Source organism: Equus asinus, chromosome 11 (genome assembly GCF_041296235.1).
Source record: "Equus asinus isolate D_3611 breed Donkey chromosome 11, EquAss-T2T_v2, whole genome shotgun sequence".
NCBI lineage: Eukaryota > Metazoa > Chordata > Mammalia > Perissodactyla > Equidae > Equus > Equus asinus.
The window spans coordinates 11,714,173-11,729,769 of NC_091800.1; the positions used below are offsets into that span (position 1 = coordinate 11,714,173).

The window sequence follows — 15,597 nt, forward strand, 5'->3', positions numbered from 1 at the left end:
CAGCTCCTGCTTCGGGGGAAAAATGCCTTACACTCCACAGCTGAAGATAAGACTTAAATACCCGTAACCTTTTGATGATAAAACAGTGACTCTCAAACCCATCTAAATTGGACACCACTGATTTTAAATCCTTTCCTCAGATTGATAAGAAGGAGGGATTATGCAGGAGCTGGACATAAGCTCTGGCTGCTTCATGATTTTGCCTGGGGCTTATCCTTCTTGCGTTAAAAAACCTATTTACCACCCTGACGTGGGAGGACTCTTCCCTCTCCTCTCTGGATTCCCTATTATCCCCCTTAGCTATACCATGAGGCTTTCTCAATACTACCTCCAAGTTGTCTATTGACCCAGTTTCCAGCAGGGACTTCCTAATGCTGACCAAATACTGACAAATGTTATGGAGTCACATAGCCTGCGAGCCAGTGCAGACCCAGCACTCGGGTCCAACCCGCTCATTTCACAGAGCAGGCAGTCTGGGCTGCTGGGCTGGGAGAGGCTGGCGGGCGGAGGCCGCAGGCGTCTTTGCTCCGGGTTTAGACCAGGTTTCACAACTCTTTTTCTGGTTCTGTCAATGACCAACAACAAAACCACACTCCATAATCTACTCCCTCTCAGGCTTCTGGCTTGTGATACAGAAATGGCCAAAATACTTCCTTTCAAGCTTTCTGTGTACTGGAAACCCTCCTTGACTAATTAGGACCCGCCTCTCTGAAATTCCTGAATCTGCGGCATTAATTAAACAGAGAGAAGCGTTTTCTCCCCATAAAGCAGGAGAACTGGAGTAATATAGGTGAGTCACACACTAAAGGCTGTAGCATGATATTCAATAAAGGTGACCTTCTCTCATCCTCTGAAAATGAAGACCTGGGAGGGCAGGTTTAAATCTAGAACTAACTCCTTTGCTTGGGTTCTGACCGTGGAGAGACCTTGGCATGAGGGTTTCTTTATGCTCCAGTTCCTTGTACTGGGGTGGGGATGTGGGTTTTGTTTTAGGAAGTGTGCATTGCGTTGGCTGATGGTTCTGGAGGAGGAGACTAGAGAGAAAGCATGCACACACATACACACATGCACGCACACACACACGCGCCTGTGGTTGCCATGGACCTGGTGTTTGTTCCCACTGGCTGGCTCAGCAGAAAATTTGGCTGAGTTGCAAGACTATGTTTTGAGGGTGGGCGTCGTAAAGAGTAAATACGTTTTTCAGGTTCAGGAAAACACCAGCGAAGTAGAGCCAAGGGAGGAGGAGAGACAAGATTTTTTCCCTAGGAACTTTTAAAGTCAGAGCTGAATTTCACTCTTAACCTTGATGACGTTGCTTTACTCCGCTTTCTCTACATCCAGGGCCTGAAGTGAAGCAGTGAACTGCTGCCGGCCCTGCGAGGCCCACCCTCAGCGGGCAGCTGCGATGTGACTTTTTATTTTCAACGCATGTTCTGAATACGCCACCACTGACCAAGCCTGATTGAGGAGACAGCAAAAGTCTCCAAGCTGAAAGTCTTCTTAACTTCAGGAACGTTTAGAAAAGACGTAACTTAGGGGTAGTTCACGACTTCTCAGAATGATTGTGCTTGCTTCAAATAATACGTGATCAGTAGACGGCAGTTTTGGGTGATGGGAATAATTCAGGAGGTAACCAGGGATCCTTAGATCTGGAAGAAGGGAGAAGTAAAGTTAATGTTTTCTTCAAAGGCTTCAAAATTTCCTTCGATTTTAACGCAGCTTAAACCTAACAAATGTAACCAAGGACAATGCCATATGAAATGGCTTCTCAAATTAATGCTATGTTGGCTAATTTAAATAGAATGACAGAATGAATCTACAAGCTGCAGCACTACAGAGAGAATTGGATTCGATTATTCTGAATTAAGAAAACAAATTTTGAGAGAAAAAGAATTTAGTTTCACTGTGAAATTAGAAGTGTATAAATCAGATAGGTAATGAAAGGTTTAGGGAAAGATGGTACTTTTTAAAAATGGAGTTCTTAGGGGCCAGCCCCGTGGCGCAGCGGTTAAGTTTGCACGCATTCTGCTTCGGTGGCCCGGGGTTCACCAGTTGGGATCTCGGGTGCAGACATGGCACTGCGTGGCACACCATGCTGTGGCAGGCATCCCACATATAAAGTAGAGGAAGATGGGCATGGATGTTAGCTGAGGGCCAGTCTTCCTCAGCAAAAAGAGGAGAATTGGCAACAGATGTTAGCTCAGGGCTAATCTTCCTCAAAAAAAATTTTTAAAAATAAGTAAAAATAAAAATGGAGTTCTGTGATCCCCAATCCATATCTTATAAGCCCCCACGGTTGTTTCAATTTTGTCAATAGGTTTAAAGAACTTATTTAAAAAACTCTTAAGACAACATTAAGTCCTTTAACCTCTTTTGTAAGATGCCTTTGTAGAAAAGAGAGAAGGGATGGTTACAACATCAGACCAATCGGAGGATGTTGCAAGGCCCAGAAATATGGTCAGTGTTGAACTGGACTTTGGGTTTCCGACTCAGAACAGATCTGGTTTACCCTATCACTTCAGCTGCTCCAAACATGGGGGCCTCCTGCATAGGGGTCATAGAGACTAGAGATATTGGGTCTCTCAAGTTGGGCTTCTCTTTAGAAAACAGAAGGTCTCATTTAGTGGAATTCCTGTAAAATAGCACCATTTCATCATTAAACTTATTTTCTTTTAGCCAGATGTCCCCCAAATGCTTTAAAATCACAGGTAGGTTGATGAATGATAAGGTGGGGAAGGAACCAGCACCTGATATTTCTGAACTCCTATGGAGTTTTCTCCTTCAAGAAATAAGAATATTGTCTACCTTCCTGGGAACTGGAGTTGCGTTGAGAATTAACTCGCAGTGAAAAGTAGTAAGCATTAACATCAGCCTTGTCTCACAGGTGAGGGGGCCCAGACACCACCAGGGGCCCAAATGAGGAGCCCAGCAAAGGAGAGACCCCGAATGCAGGGGCTGGGCATGGCAGGGCAATTGAATGAAGTTTTTGGGAAAACTATCTGGATTTTATCCCCATATTTCTTCATGTATTCAATTCAGTCTATTAAAAAGGAGCTCTGCAAATGAATTTTCTTCATAAAGAAGCTGATTGGAGATAAGCATTTTTTAATTTTCAAAGCTATTTTTTTTTACCTTGTTAAATTTGGGATGCTGAGTGTGTCTGGGATAAAAAGATTGGGAAGTAATTAGACAAAGCAGGGTTTTGCACCTGCCAGAGGACCAATTTCTGTTCTGTAATAACTTTTTACATCTTCCTAAGACAGATGCACTCAGGCCCAGCTGGCCCCCAGGAAATGGGGAAGAGAAGGGAGGGTGTCTGGGTGGAGGGAGAGACCCTCGGGCATGCTGGCTTTGTCTCAGCCAGGCGTCCCTAGAAAGCCGAGCCTGAGGCAGAGGCACGGTGAGCTGCTGCTCTGTTAAGAGAGAAGAGTGAGGGAACCGGGGAGAGAGGCTGGGAAGAGGAAGAGCCGAGAAGAGGTGCCTAACAGAGTGGAGCTGGCCCCTGCTTGTTGTCCATCAGCATGATTGCATCTCAGGAAGCTCTTCTATGGGCAGGAGGAGGGAGAGTCTATCCATTTGCTCCCGTCTTCCATCAGTCAAAGGTTTGTCCTGCAGGCAGTAACTCCCCCTGACTTCTGGTTGCACATGTGTAGACACTGTGTGGTCCCTTGGTGTCTCGGGGCAGAGCCCGATAGAGAAACCCCGGGCTGGGGGTGAGGCACTGGGAAACTGCTCCTGCATGGCTAGGGTGGGAGGCATGCTTAAGCTGCTGAGAAGTTGGTCAGGTTCCATGCAGAACTGGTCGGCACAGTAGTGGCTGGAAAGGAAGAAATGGCCAAAGATTTTAGAGACGTGAGAAGGAGAGAATCTGATGAGTGGTATCTGATACAAACCTCTACCTAAACTTTTGCTGAAAACATGGCTTCTTCAGTCATTGAGTGTGATATATACAGGTAATTCGGCATCTGTGGCTGACCGCTTATTGTTTTCTCTTCTTAGTAACGGAGCCCCCAGTTTTTAAGCTGTGCACATGTGTTTCCTAGCCTCCCCTGCAGAAGTGTGACTGTGTAACTTACTTCTGATCAGTGGGATGCAAGTGGAACTGGCGTGTGCAACATTTAGTAAGGGTCTTTACATGTCTTTTCTTTTCCTTCTTCCTAGCGCAGGAATTCAGGTGTAATGGATGGTACTCCAGTAGCCATTTTGGACCATGAGATGACCTTTGGAATGGAAGCTGCATGTGGCAAAGCAAACTTCACAAGGAGCCTGGGTTTCTGTCACCAAACCATCCCTGAACTGCTTAGCTCTGGACTTATTACAATAGAGAGACCTAAATATTTGCCCTACTTAAGCCACTGTTATTTTGGGTTTTCTCTTCCTTTGGCCAAACTTAATTCTAAATAATGTAGCATCCACTGGGCACTTCACATCCACTGTCTCACAGAACATCTGCAACGCCTCTGTGAAGTTCCATAACTGCTCGTCCCATCCCCAGTCGTGCTCCGCCCCAATCCACTCTCTCAGGAATGGCCTGATTGAATCTTCCCACATAAATCGCCTCACAGCACCTCTGCGTGGAATCTTTCCATGGTGTTTTGGTTATCTAATGCTAGATAACAAATCACCTCAAAACACTGGCTTAAGAAACAATAATTTCAGCTTCTGTTGGTCAGGAATTCGGGAAGGAGTCAGACTGGCAGCTCTCACCTGGGGTCTCTCGAATGGTTGCAGTCAGAAGTTGGCTGGGGCGGGCTGCCGTCACCTGGAGACCAGACAGGGCTCTCCATCCATAGAGCATCCATAGAGCGCCCCTCAGATGGCTCGCCCACACACCCGGGGAAGCTGCTGGTAGCTGGGGGCGGGGACCTCAGCTCCTGCCCACATGGCCTTCTCTGCAGGGCTGCTGAGTGTCCTCTGGGCATGGAGGCTGGCTGTTCTGTGGTCGGGGAAGTTGCTCGTATCTGGCTGGGGTCGAGGGGAGAGAACATTGATCCTGCCTTTCCATGAAATTGTGTCAATTTTCAATTGTGGAATCAGGTATATATTGGTGTGGTCTTCTCTAAACAACCTTGTGTTTCCCAAAACACAAAGCCATGGAACTATTTACTTTAGCCTTTAGCCATAGAACTATTCTACTCCCACATGGAATGCTCCATACCCAGCGCCCATCTGGTTGGCACTGCTTTCTGCCATTGCTGCCTTTGCGAAGCTGTGAGAACGGTTGCCACTCCCACTGCATCTTCTGCAATAGAATGTTGAGGATCAGTGACAATAGAATGGAAAAAAAAAAAAAAACACAATTGGTTTTGAGTTTCTAATATATGATGTGGTTTTCTCTTTCTGAGAAGATAGATCCTGCTTGTGCCCAAGGAATCCCTGAGCGTCTGGCTGGATGCCCCCTTACCCTACAGCCTTGTCTCTCTCACCTCAGGACTGGCTGCATCCAGCCTCTTCTCTGAATTGGAGCATCGGATTGGCTACTCAGTGTTAGAAAAGAGATGGAATTCCAACTAACCCCTTTATGCAAAGTTCTGCAGCACTTTCTCTGGGCTCCCACCCCCACAGCCTGAATCAGCCAAGGTGTGGATTTGGGTGGAACTGTCTCTCCCCAGCATTGAGGTACTATGGTGGTGCAAATGTTGGCCACAGTGCAGATAGCATTTCTGGGTTTCTTTCCTTTTTTTTTTTTTTTTAAGGAAGATTAGCCCTGGGCTAACTACTGCCAATCCTCCTCTTTTCTGCTGAGGAATACTTGCCCTGAGCTAACATCCATGCCCATCTTCCTCTGCTTTATATGTGGGACGCCTATCACAGCATGGCATGCCAAGCTGTGCCATGTCCACACCCGGGATCAGAACTGGTGAACCCCGGGCCGCTGAGAAGCAGAACATCTGGGTTTCTATTGAGATGGATGTGTGGATTTTAAAGCCAAGTTTCAAGGGTGTCTAAGCACAGGAACGGCTGTATGAGCAAAGGAATGTTTTTGTGCCAGGAGGGAGAGGAACTGCTCTGAGAAGCTGCAGGCTCTGATGGCTCAGAAAGGAACAAGTCTGATGCAAACCTTAGGGGAGCAGCCCATGGTCCTTTTCTGGCTCTTGACTCCTTAGGAAGCCTTGGCCGTGCCCCACCTTCCTGGGACCCAGTCTCTCCAGCCGTAAGACTGAGATCACAACACTTGGCAGGTTCCTTCCACTCCAGGGGTATTGTGCTGGGGATGTTTGCAGACTGCATGGAGTTCCTCTGATAAAAGGTGTACCCTGAGTACAAAGTATTATTGTCACATATTACACAATGTGGCTAAATATAGGAGTGCGCCATTCTGCTGCAGAGCCAAATGTCTCTTCAGCATCTGCCTGGGAGGAATAAGTGGCCCAGTGGTGAGAGAGGATGCCGCAGAAATTGCTGGTGTGCAGCAGTGGTTAGCCTGAGAACGGGTGTGGGGAAAGAAAGGGTGAGAAAGGCCCTTAGATGGGGTTCCTGTTGGGGCAGCCCCAGGTGCCTGGGTGACTTTGAGGCAGGAGCCAGCCAGGGCCGGAGTCTTGCTGTGAAGGCTGCATGCCCACAGTAGAGTCAGCCCGGCCAGAAAGGAAGCCAGGGGTCCAAGACTGCAGAGCACGTTGCATCTGCCGAGCTCAGTGGCGTGGCGAAGCATCGGGCGGCAGAGCAGGACACTGCGGGTGCCCCAGCGTTCAGAGGTGCCGCTCGAGGTGACAGGGTAAGAGTCTCCCTTGGGGTTCTTTACAAAATCCCAGAATGGGTTGTGGTATCCTGACACACTCATTGTGCCTTAGCTGTTCTTCATCCTGTTGGAGACAGAGCAGAGAGAACTGAGCATTCGCCCCATCTCGTGCTCCTTTCATCCCCAAACCACTTTCCCAATGCCTCCTGTCCTTCCACTTAATGGGAGCCCGTGTGCACACGCCCTCAGCTCTGTCTCTTCCCTCCTCTGGCCAGCAGCTCACTGTATAGGTGTTTGGAGGTGTCGGCTCTGAAGTGTTAAAAATAAAACCTGGCTTTCCATACTGGGATTTCTCATTAGTGTGCATGCGAATGAATCTGCTGCAGTTTTCAACAATTAGCTAACAAGCTCTAATTTGAGTGTTTTGGCTGGACCTTTGCACAACGGGAGCAGACACTGAGCGGATGCCTTCTCCGAACTGCCTGCTTTGGGAGCTGATCACGTTTTCGCTCTGTCACAGCCTCCCTGGATAGGGAAGCCCCAGGTAGGGATGACAAAAGCACAGCGAAGTGGGGAGAGAGCAGCTGTGCTGGGTGGGCCGCGGCAGCTGTGAGGCTGAGAGCGCTTCTAAGCAAGGTGGAGGTGTGGAGGGGAGGTCTTGGAAAGCTCCCGCAGCAGCTGCCTGTCCCCCGTGATGTTCCCACCAGAAAGCGTGAATCTCTGATTGGTGGTAAACTCAATATGGCCTGCATGCTGGCTCGGCTCTCTCCAATACCGTGCTTGTGACATCAGAGGTTGTTCTGGGCCATGAAGTAAACCTTTCGGGATTTGGTCAGTTTTTTAGGCGAGTCTGAGAGAGTGGGCTTTGATGAACCTGTAAGAAGGAAGGGAGAGGAAGAGCTCAGATGCTCAGTATAAGGAAGATGACGCTGGTGGCTGGTACTTAGCTCCTCACCCGGTCTGTTGTCCTATCTCTCTGGTCCACTCGTGGCCTCCTAGACGGAAGGATCAAGGAGTGACCAGAAGCAGCGACAAGGGCAGAATTAGGGAGCTGGGATCCCCCAAACCCAGCAGAGGCTGAGTGGGAAGTTCCTGGAGTCCTGATGCTCCCTCCCACCAACCCCCTTCCGAGAACATCAGTGCCATGAGGGCACACATGTCCTTTGTTCAGTTGATGCTGTACTCCCGGGCCTGGAACGAGCTGAAACACAGAAGCACTCGGCAAATATTTGTTCTTCTAGCGGTTTCTTTCGCCCCTGCTCATGACCCCTCCAGGCCCCTCAACTGTCGTCTCCCCTGCTCACTGTGATTGTCTCCTCTTCTTAATGTTTTTCTGCCCTCGTGTCCCATTTCTAATTAATTATTGGTCTGTAACCGATAGGGTTAGCCCTTCTCCAACGTACTCAAGGTCACCCCACTAACAAGGTCAAAATTTGCTCAAATGAAATACAGAAGTGTAGCTTTTCTTTTCCATCCTCTGCCCTCCCCACCATTTAGAAACTTTTATCAGGGAAATTTCCAAATAAACAAGAAACTAGAAAGACTAGGATAATGACCCTCGCTTCTGCTGTTGGCTTGTTGGCTCCGTAAGGACAGGGGCACATCCTAGCTTGATGATGTTCCGTTCCCGTGCCACACGGTCCTACCTCTGGGTTAACAGCTGTTTGAATTAACCAGCTTTTACTGCTTTAAGCGGTTTGGTTTAGAATCCAACGTGGCTCACTTTGCGTGGGCTATGCGGTCTATATTTTTTCTCCTTTCCCTTTTTCCTTCTCAGGCTGAAAATCAAAGTTACCCCACCCCCACCCCATAGTGTGTGTTTCTTTCTTTCTTTTTCTCTAACCATCCCCTGAAGCATTTCACCGGCAACTCTTTATTATCTAACCACACGTCCCCAGTACAGGAGACGTTCTGGAAATGGACAGCAATGATGAAATGGCCCAGGTCCAGGCTCCTCTCTAAGATCATCACCTGCTAAGACAGACCTACCAGAGGCTCCCAGAAAAGTCTTCTGTCTTGTTCACGTCTGGAGGGACGTGTCCGGGGACAGAGAACTTTTCTGGGAGCCTCTGGTAGGCCTGTCTACTAGGCCTTCTTTATATATGTGAAATTATTCCTTCTGCCAGAAATTTAAAGTTTGTCATAAATATATTTCTGTCCTAGTTCCAGCGTGTACACAAGGTCAGTCCTGGGATGCTTTGTCTCTTTTTTCTTGGGCAGAGAACACAGACTGATGGCTTCCTCACGGCGTGCTGGAAGTGCAGGTGGCATTATCTGGGGTCCACGTGTGCCCTTCCCTCCAGCTGACCAGGTACAGGGGCAGATGCGGGGGTAGGGGCATCTGGGGGCTTGATACCTCACCTTCTCAGGTGAGAACTGCAATGTCTCGGCGGTCAGCTCGCAGCCCAGCTGGCGCCCCTCAGTCTGTGACTTCTCCAGCACAGCAAGCCCCCCTGCCCGTGGAGTTCCAGAGCACGTTTTCTCTTTAATCACCCAGCCCAACCCAGCCAGGGGTGCGTCCCAGTCTCATCCTGGCTGTGTCCAGACTTTCTCCACCCCCAGATCCCCTAAGTGTGAACAGTAACAGGCACGGGAGGCAGTGGCCAGGGCCAGAGACACAGTGGTGCCAGCGGGCCAAGCTGACCCTGCCCTCCCCTTGGTCCTCTCTTTAATGCCCCCACTTCCTTTTAGTTTCCCTTCCCCCAGGGTCTCCTTGCCCCACGTGCTGCCTGGAGGCTCCTCGTGGAGACGCTCTAGCCAGGCCCGGCCCTCAGCCCCTCTCCTGCCTTCCCTGCCCCTGGGCCTCCTTGTGTGTACCACGGTTAGTGCCCCGGGTCCTCAGGGCGGTGCTCAGCCACACGCTGCTGGGACACAGCGGTTACTGCGATGGCGGAAGCCTATGTGCTGAGCTGCCACATTCCTCGGTCTCCCTGCCCAGGTATCCCACCTTTCCTCATCATAAGAGCCGAGAGTTTTTGAATGCTCACTGTATGTCATGTGCTTTATCTGTCTTAACTCATTTAATCCTCACAATAACCCTATGAGGTGGGTACTACTGTTATCCCCATTTTACAGACGAGGAAACTGAGGCACAGAGAGGTTCAGTCACTCGCCCAAAGTCACACAGCTAATAATTAGCAGATTAGGGATTCGAATCTGAGATTCAAATCTGACTGGAGAACCCAATGGTCTTTAAAAGGAAACCTGATTCTATGTAAAATTCCACATGACATGGAAACAACTGAATAAGGTTCTTGGCTCAGGTGGTGGCATTCTGATGTTTTCCTTTTCCCTTTTTATTTTCTTGTTTCTTTCTTTTTTTTTTTTTTTGCTGAGTAAGATTTGCCCTGAGCTGACATCTGTTGCCAATCTTCCTCTACTTTGTATGTGGGTTGCTGCCCCAGCATGGCTGATGAGTGGTGTAGGTCTGCACCCAGGACCTGAAACCTCGAACCTGGGCCACCAAAGCAGAGTGTGCCGAACTTAACTACTAGGCCATGGGGCCAGCCCCTCCATTTTTTATTCCAGGATTGCTTGCACAGTGACTGTGTCAAGAGTGACTATGATGTTGGAGCTTCAGATAACATGGAAAGTCAGTGCAGGAGTCACTTTTGGTCAGGCTGCTTTGCTGTGTCCTATTGACCTCAGACAGGTAGACACCTTTGGTCTGACTTATGATCTTGCTTAAGTCCTGTAAAGGAAGGCCCACACTCCTGGAATCATCCAGCATTTTTATAGTCATTACGGAAATGCTATATGCAAAGTCTCCAAAAAGAAAGGATCCATCTTCAGGGATTTGAGGATCAACTAAAATCATAAGGAAAGGTAATTAAGAAGAAGATAAATCTGTGACTATGAGTTGGCTTGGGGCAAAAAATGAAAATATCTGCAAACTCCCCACTGTAGAGGAGGCATCGTGTGTGGAAAAAGGAGTCATTCCTGCCCTCACGGTATCTCTGAGGATGTTCTGTCCCAGGAGAAATTCATTAAAAACTGAATTGCAAAGGAGTGTGTGACACAGTGCGAGGGGGACATTGAGGGGGTGTCAAGCAAATCATGGAGGGATGAAGGGAGGGGGTGAAGGCGGTGGCTTTGAGAGAGGACTCAGAGGATGGAATAACTAGGATGTCACCAGGTGAGACCCAGCCCAAACCCCCATGGCCATTGCGTCCACTCTCCTTCAAGATGCTCTGGGCATAAACTAAGGGCAGGGACCATGTCCATCCCCCTTGGTACCCTAGCCTCTAGCTGGCACATAGCTGGTGCTCAATATTTGTTGGCTGAAAAAGAATCAATGAATAAATGAATGAACATGGTGACCGGGTTTTCCCATTGTCAGTCAGGTGTGTGAAACTTGAAGTGCCAGTTACGGATCTCCCATCTAATTCCCTCATTTGTCTTGCTGATTTCTCCATCTTCCTTGCTCGAATTGTTCAGATCTCTCAGCATGGCCCTCATTCATGGTGTCACTAACAGTGCCGTACGTCAGGCTTCACCCACTGCATTATTTGGTGTGCCATCAGCTGCCTGGGCTCTAGGGGAGAAACAGCCTCGAAGGAGCGGTTACCCCCACTCCTAAGCGTTATCCAGCGTCTGTGCTGCATCCTCGTGGACCTTTTGGTCTGCAGCTTGGATCCTACGGATAGAAGCTTTCGTTTCCAGTTCTCCTACTGCCTCACTCGGGGCCTTAGAAGAGCTCCCTCAGCCGTCTCTGCCCCAGTCCCTCCAGGACAGGACCAGGTGGCTGCCCGTCCCCACCACCACCTGTGGGGTTCTTGTGAGAGAGACAGATGGAGAAGCTCTATGAAAAGTTTAATGTTCTACTTAAATGTGCTCTCTCGTGAATGAAATTTTACTAGGTACAAGTCTTTCAGCTTTTCCTATAAACTCTCTCACTCCCTTTTAAGCCATTGTTTCTTTAAATGGGAGAAAAGAATCTGTTTGCCATTTCCTCCTCCACCTTTCTCTAGTTAGGATTAAAAGAATAGGCTGCATGATCCTTTGAGTTCCTCAGCAACCGAGCTTTACACTGTAGGAAAGGCTCAGTCTGGAGTGAAAATCCGTATGTAAACCAGTTTTCTTAACTGAATGGCTGCTTGCATATTTTAAAAAGCCTCATATTTCTGTCTTCATGTCACTCTTAACTCTCCACTCCTGAGCCGGCTCATGGTCTCTGAGAAAACCTCTCGGCGACTCCTCCTCCCCACCGTGAGCTCCTCCAAATCAGCGTGAAGCCCTTAATTTAATTAACACCATTACAGTTTCCCAACAAGGGTAAGTGAGAGAAACTAAATTTACACCAGGAAGGAAATCAATTTTTCTCAATTAGAAAAAGGAGACAGCCTCGCAAAAGCGTCAATTGAACAGTTGTGTTGAGGTTCGTGGAAAATCCTGAATCAAGAGGTCAGGAGGTCATGTTCCCTTGATAGGTTTCAGAGTAACTCCAGAAATCCCGACAACAACAATTCAGAAAAGACCCAAGAGGCAAGATATCCATTAAGAAATGAAAAGTGCTGGGAGTCTGAAAAGAGGGAATTGCATCGTAAATCAGAAATTAGGTTTGACACTGGTAATTCCCAAGTAGATAAAGAATCCAGAGAGCGTATCGTTCAGAGATTTCAAAGACTTTCAGTCAATAAGTTGTTCAAATCATGATCAGAAGAAGAGGCCCAGCACCTTATTTTCTAGAACTGCATTTTTGGGGGGTGGAAGGGAAGGGATCCAGGACTTATGAGAGATTTGAAGTAAAATATGAACTAAGATGATTAAACAAAATGGACCATGTCTAGTAATGATCAGGGGCAAATGTGAACAGGTGCCCTGTGACCAAAGTCAGGCTCCCGCTGGCCGGTGACTAGCAGGTAAAAATATGGGAGAAAGAGGCCTGGAATTCATCGCTGATCCCAAGCTGGGAAATATGCCAACTGTACTGGATTGTTGTGGGGGAATACCCCCCATGATTCTAGAATGCGTTAAAAAGAAAATTGTATCCAAGGGAAGGAGAAATTGTCATTTTGTTATGCTTCATTGTTAGACTCAGGAAGCCACGTGCCCTCTTGATTATTGCACTTCTCAAAAGATATGGAAAAACTTGAGACAATCCAGAAAGAGTGACACAAATGAAAAGACAGAATGTATGATGGAAAAGAGGTCCCATGAGGAAAGGTTAAAGAATCAGGATTATTTAACCTAAAGAGGAAAGATCAAGTGATGGAATATCATTTTCAAACATAGGACAGGTTTTTGGCAGGAAGATACTGATCATATGTTTCCTGAGTGTATGGAGGCCAGGACAAAAACTACAGATGGAAATAAGAACAGTCAATAAATCCTCTGATGACTTTCTGTTTCCTACAGACGGAGGCAAAGTTCCATCGAAGTGTGTGCAAGGCCCCATCTCTTGTCACTCCCGCCATCCTGCTGCAATCCCATGCCTGGGGCTGCCTCTCTGCCTCAGCTCCTGCCTGCCTGCCACACATCTTCCGGCCTCCACTAGCCTGGCCAGCAACTTTGCATCTCCTCTGGGTTGTACCCACTCGTGTATCTGGCCCTCACGCAACACCAGGAGCTCTTAGGACGGTGCTGGACCAGAGGTGGAACCCAATTAAAGATTGTTAAGTCAATGAACAATTTAAGGAGGAAATACTTAATGCCAAGAACAGTGTCTAGGAGAGAGATCTCTAATAAGGAATTTTGGGGTAAAATGCTGTGTGTTGTGCTCTATAAATTTCTCTTCATTCCCCTAACAGTCTTTAGTAAAATCTACAGTGCTCACTAATACTTTGTGAAGTAGGTTTTCTCTTGGTGGATAGAAATCAGGATATAATCCTGCTTCAAGGTGGCTAGGAGGTAGAGACCTATAGATACCCGACACCCGGGTAGCACTGGGAAATCCATTTTGCCTTAGGACATCCTGCTGATCCTGCTGTCTATATCTAGATTCTAATCCCTCAGTAGAAATGCTTTTGGTCTCATTTTCCCACAGATCCTAGAAAGAGTTCAGGTAATTAGCTATACCTAGTATAGCTCTTTTCACATAGTAGGTTTACAATGAATTCTTGGAATCTTCTAGTCATTAAACAGTGTGCCTATTCTGATATCGTAGCGATTCAAGTATTCTGATACCTTGATCATTCATGTGTTAGCCCACCTATGCCCAGCTGTACAGAATTGTTATTTACAGCGTATTGTCCTGGGAGCCACACAGCTTCCTGGGAGGATGGGGATGGAGAGTCTCCTAAAGCTATTCAGCATCATCACTTGACCTAGGCAGGCTGCCTGGGTGAACTTCACAATGACCTGCAGGGAGACGGTGCTGGCAGCTGGTCCCTCTGCCACTGGAGAACTCCTTCCGTAAACTCTGCTCTTTCCCTGAAGCAGCATTGCATTATATGAGGCTGGAAGAGATGGTGAGAAATCATCCAGCTCGTGCTTCTTTGTCTGGGCAGAGCTGCACTCACCCCTGCAGAGAGCTGGCGGTTCTCTTTCTCTATTAACTCTCCAACACTCCCGTTACATCTTATCTTTTTATTTGTTTCCAAACCACGGTCCTCTCCAAAGCGAGCCTTCGCTGTGCTTGCTTGGAGATACATTAGAACACCACAGTTTCCCAGTGCACCTCTCACCCCTTTGCCAAAATTATGCAAATTAAGAATAACCCCAATCTGGTTGGGGTTGCTTACGATTGACAAGTAATTGAGTTGTAATATGCTAATCCGTATGCTAATATTTGTCCCCTAAGATAAAGAGACCTGAAAATGCTAACGTGAGAGCCCTTCCGCGAAAGAGGATTATGAGCAGGAAGGTTGGGGGAGGAGGAGAAAGAGGGGGAGGCGAATAGGGCAGAGAAATCCAGTGGGAAACCCAGGCCTTTGGAAACAGTGAGGGTTTTTGTTTGTTTGTTTCTTCACATTTTCTTTTATTTTCCAAACTTTCTATGATGACTGTGTGTTACCATTATGACCTGAAAAAATAAAGTGAAATATGGAAAGAAAAAATGGTGAGGCACTCAGAACAGAGCAGGTGAGAGGAAGGCAGAGGCCGGCCTGGCTGGAGCTCTGAGGGAGTGGAGCTGTGGGGCCAGCTTCCCAAGACGGGAAGAGCTGGGTGCAGGGACATCCCGGAGCTGGGACCCGGGGAAGCGGGAGAGTAGGCTCCCAGGTGGTTGAGAAAACAGTGGTTCTAACCTGGGCCTCGGGGCCTCTGGGTCTGAGAGAAAACGGAAATAGCATCTTCAGACCTCATAGAAGAGGAAAATGGGAACCGCGACCTGGAAACTTAAAAACCATACCCAGTCCGTGTTTCTTCATTCATTTCTTCAACAAAATGTATTCTACAAATATATATTAATTACACTCTCTGTGCAGTACACTCTCCTGGTCTCTGTGGGGAAGGGGAAGATGAATAAAGATGAATGAAACACCCCTCCCTGCGCACGCCTTCCTCAGCAGGGAGCTCTGGTCCCCGACCACTGACTGAGTGCTCAGCCGCAGGAGAGGGAGACGAGGCTGCCGAGGATGGTTGGATAATTGGATGCTTTGGAGACATGCTAAAGAAGGGCTGTCACCTCGCTTGGGACATCTTAAGAAAGAAATAAGGTGGTGATAATGCAAGATGCCCCACACTGTAGGCTGCTGTTTGGAGCTGCCTGGGGCCATGTTCCATCCCACACCTTTATCAAATGCTTTCCACACGTCATTCCACCAGTGGGAAACTGCACTTCTGTTAAAAGTGATTGAGTGTCCTTTCCTGACCACTGTGTCCTTTTCTCTGACTCTTGAAACCCTTTAATGTATTCTCAGAGATGTTAAGGATTTCTTTAGCTCATGTTCTTCTGCTACTTTCACCAGGAAGTCACATGTCATTATTGTCAGCAGATGGATCCCATATATACTGTAGGGTTCAAAGATTCCAGCCAG

General features: G+C 47.8%; 1 long non-coding RNA gene across 1 annotated transcript; it reads left to right on the top strand.

Annotated features, from left to right (window-relative positions):
• The first annotated feature begins 6,426 nt into the window (after window positions 1-6,426).
• On the top strand, window positions 6,427-15,036 carry LOC139046560 (uncharacterized). Its single transcript, XR_011506701.1, has 3 exons — window positions 6,427-6,715; window positions 8,900-8,990; window positions 13,037-15,036. It is a non-coding gene; the product is annotated as an uncharacterized lncRNA (long non-coding RNA).
• The last annotated feature ends 561 nt before the right edge of the window (window positions 15,037-15,597 follow it).